Source organism: Cyprinus carpio, unplaced genomic scaffold (genome assembly GCF_018340385.1).
Source record: "Cyprinus carpio isolate SPL01 unplaced genomic scaffold, ASM1834038v1 S000003037, whole genome shotgun sequence".
NCBI lineage: Eukaryota > Metazoa > Chordata > Actinopteri > Cypriniformes > Cyprinidae > Cyprinus > Cyprinus carpio.
In genome coordinates, this window is record NW_024875743.1 from 10698 (window position 1) to 15167 (window position 4470).

Consider the following 4470-nt stretch of genomic DNA (forward strand, 5'->3'; position numbering starts at 1 on the left):
GTTTCCATTCTGGACTGTCCCTGGACTTAACATCATCACTCACTAGAGGCGACAGCTTATGCCATTAACTGGCGCCAGTGAAGGCAAAGAGACTTTGATAAAGCAGGAGAAGCAGTGCACTGGCTGAACAGACAACAGTCTCACTATATGGAGGATCTGGCACCACACAGGTACACCACTGACCTCATCATTTAACGTGAACAGACAGGGGAACAAGTGCTGGGACTGGCCGCTGCAGGACAGGATTTGAATGCTTTTCTGTCTTTTCTAGGCGACCATCAGCGTAGTGTCTCCAGGCTGTGGCAGAGTATCGCATCGCAGGTGAAGGACCAACAAAACTTCAATCTGGGCGGTGGAGCTGTCTGTGTGGCGGAAGAGAACCAAACCTGTCAGATATACTATCAAAAGAGCCGGTCGCACATCTTACATGGTCACACTGGGTGAGGATTAACTCATCTACTAGATTCCGATTGTTTGCTGCTCATGCCAGTTGAAAGTTTTTGTGGTATGATATTAAATGAAGAATTATGGGAGTCATAATTTTGTATTCTCTCTCGATCAATATTCCATGTTTGGTCAGGTGAAATCTTTCAGGTATCTCTCTGTTAGCATCATGGATTTGGTTATTCCTGATCGAAAGTAGTATGCATGCATTTACTCAACAGGTGGAGAGATAAACAAGGAGTTCAATGTAACTGCTAGGAGGAACTGGAAGGAAACACTCTCTCAGTGAGTGTTCATGAAGCGTTTATACAGTCACCAGCAAGATTAAAAGCGTGTAACATCTAATCTGGGGCGTGCTGCTGTTTTCAGGTTCTGGCGGCTGGCACTAAATGAAGACCTGTTGAGAGAGAAATCTGACTGTACTTTCTTTGATCTGACTGTTAAAATGGAGAGAAAAACAATGAAGAGGGTAAGATTGAGTTCATGCTCTTTCTGTGGCAATTTCCATACATTCTGAGCTAAAATGGAAACCTCTATAACACTTCATTATGTGCTGCTTTTTAAGTACCACCATTTTTTTTTTAAGCCGTATGGAACCATTACCAAGTTACAAACTCACTATAGTTTCATGTATGTGAACAAAGTCCTAAAAATCCTACCTAATATAATTCTGAGGTCAGGAACTCAGACTCAGGTTCAAACCAAAAGCTCTAATTAATGAAAACAGAAGATGGAGCAAAACTACAAAACCTGTTATTAAAATCTTCTCTTGATCTCCATCTTCACAGCTACAAAAGTGATAAAACCGATGCCACCATGACTATTCTGGACGTTGGTTTACCGACTGGATTTGAAGTTGAAGAAAGTGATCTTAAACAGGTAGTGTGATGATAAACTGATGCAGTGATGTTTCTGTATATAGCAGAGGAATCTTAACATCATCTGCAGACAGGACATAAAGGCAGTTTGATGCATGTATGTTTGGGGTTATTGTGTTCTTATTTTGTCCTCCGTGTTTCAGGGGAAGGAGAGATTACATCGGAAATATGAAAACGAATAAAGTTCTGTCAGCGCGGAAGATCACTCTTCTCTCACTTAGATACGGTATCAGCAAACTGGTCGGAGGATTTCGTAAACTGATCAATCTTTTTTTCTTTGATCAGGAAAGTGCTAATGTTTTATATTATATGAAATTGAGTTCTTCTTCTGGTGGCGGACAAAGTCTTCATTAATATCCAATACTGCACATCCCTAAAGGTCCATGTCACTGCATGTACACCTTTAAGTATATTGTGGGGCAATCATATAGTTGTATTTCACATTAATATCGATAATCCCAAGAGAAAGTACATACATATGCCGTATGGCTGCAACCAGTGGTCGAATGTAAAAAAAAAAAAAAAAAAAAACGATTAGGGGAGATGTTGTGGTCAGGTATTTATTTGGGTGGGCAGCAGGGCTCCCATAGATATCTTACACAATGGGTACCAAATTTGTCTATATTTAAACACTTTTGGTTTTGTTTTTTACAATTGAGTATTAAATATAAACTGTTTTCTGTTGGAGTGTATACTGGTGGGAATTTTGTTGTTAATTATAATTAAATTATTTTTGCTTTTTTTTTTTTTTTTTTGCCGGCATTTGGCTGGTTAGGCTTGTCATGGACAAGTAGGTGGCAGCTAACTCCTGTTTATAAATGATTAACTAGAATCATTCAAATCAAAGATTCATTCAAACTGTCTATCAATTAGAACCAAAAACAAGTGGCTATGTAATGAAGGATGTTGAGTCACTGGTCAACTTAATTCATTCAAAAACATATTCATTCAGGATTGAAACACCACAGTGATGCTCTGCACTACTGTATAAAATTAATAGCACATATGAGATTGTGAGTAATAGCACAAGAGTGCTTGTGTTTTAATTATAAAAATAAATAAAAATTTAACTTGTAAGGGTTTTTTCTTGCATTACTTGAAATAAAAAGGCATTCTAACTACATTCTAATAGGCTTCATCAAGCAGTGAATGCTTTTAGACTCTTGTTTGTTTTTGCAAAGTGAGTGACGTACTCAATTATGTCATCTCTCATTATCATCTCTCCATCCCTCACAGTCACACATACAGCACAATAATGTTATATCAGGGGAGCTTGCGCATTAATTATTATACATCAATTATAATTATTATAAGTAGAGAATTTTAATATTTCTCATTTGTATGATAACTTTTGCGTAATACACAATACATTATTAATCTAAATGGGATGGGAAGGAGGATGGTGGTTTTACAGAGGGGATGGTTTTTGTCTTTTTTTTTCTTCAACAAGGGGAATGCCATCCCCACTCAGTTCAAGCCCTGGCTGTAACAAATTTACATTTTGTTTTATGTCAGCTATGCAACACACAAAATTGTCTTTTCAGTGTAAATGTAACTATAGTTTAATTTTTTTATAAGATTATTATTATTATTTTTAATAGTAATAGTAGTGGCTTGTGCATTTGTTAACATGGACAGTTTTCAGTGTAAAATATGACATGTAATTATAATTTTGCATTGGTTTCTGTATTATTAGGTTTCTCATAAAGAGAAAAAAGTAATTTCCTTCAGAATGCACCAGCTGTATAACGTGGGTCTGCTACAGCCTGCTGCAGTCACAATATATGAATATTACTCACCAGGTGAGCTGCACACACACTCGCCCATCTTCCTAAATGAACAATTAAAATATATAATTTAAAATGATTTACAAATGAAAATAATACACTGACGTAAGGGAGGGCAAGGAATAAATCAATACAAATTGCTCTGCTATAGCAGATTTCAGCACAAGAGCAGATGTTTGTAAAATGCAGAAACGTTGGTTGAGTCAACTGCACTGCTGGTAAAGGCTTAAGGTGTGTGGACCACCTGCTTGGGTTGGGATTTTCCGGGAAAAGTGCTAGATGGCTGTTGTAGGTGTCTGTAATTAAAATGCATGTGTTCGATGACGAATGTACAAAGTTCTACCACCTGAAAGGACAGGATGCTGCGATCTTTACAGACTCGGAAAGGAGACTGTGCCTGGGTGCAGATGTTATTACAATCATACATCCTTTATATTATTTTTATTTTTTATATAAAGCCATAACAAATGGTCATTAGAGCCAAGATACCTCTCCATTTAAATAGGTTTAAATGTTCTAATTCATTTTACCGGACTCTAATATATTTCTTTTTTTATGACATGGAGGAAAATTTTGTTGGTTTGTTCATGAATGTTTGTGTAAAAAAAAACAAACAAACCAAAAAAAAAATTCAACATCTCACAACACAGAGACTGCAGTTTCCAGTAAGAAGCAATTCAGTCGAGAAGAGGATGGTTTGAATAAGTCTGTGAAAGCTGGCATGGATTACAGTAAGCACACGTTCTACTTCCTCAGCATTGAGATCCAGTCTCTCAGCTCTGATATAACACCAATATAACACGACTGTTTTACAGTTTATAAAGTCACAGTGGTGGGGATGGATCTGAAACAGGACTCTGACATCTATGACATGAAGGTGGAGCTGGTGCTGAAAGAAGGTACTCTTTATTAATTTGTGTCCATCTTAAGTATATAGCCGGCACTTATTATTTTTACTATTATTGTTACCCGTGAAATGATAACATTAACTTGGAACTTGATTTTGTTCTTTATTCCACTAGTGCAGAACTCACACCGTACACATTTTGGTTGATTGGTTGTTGTTTACTTGTAGTTTAGAATTCTTTCATGTTTATATGTGCATACATGTGCGGTCAAACTGTAAAAACAAAACAGTTCACAATTAATATTTAGCAATGTTTCACATATCACATTTGCATTAAACATTATCGCATGTAATACAATATGTATTTCTGGAACAGTCTCTTGTGTCACAGACTTGCATTAAACTTTGTTTACTAACTATATGCAACATGTTGCATGAATATTTCAACAAGTAACTGTCACGAAACGCACACAGACAGGTAGATCCATTTGCAGTGTTTTATTGGGATAATCCA

General features: G+C 36.6%; 1 long non-coding RNA gene across 1 annotated transcript; it reads left to right on the forward strand.

Moving 5' to 3' along the window:
• The first annotated feature begins 3808 nt into the window (after positions 1 to 3808).
• On the forward strand, positions 3809 to 4314 carry LOC122143370. The gene is made up of 2 exons (XR_006159143.1): positions 3809 to 3840; positions 3925 to 4314. It is a non-coding gene; the product is annotated as an uncharacterized LOC122143370 (long non-coding RNA).
• The last annotated feature ends 156 nt before the right edge of the window (positions 4315 to 4470 follow it).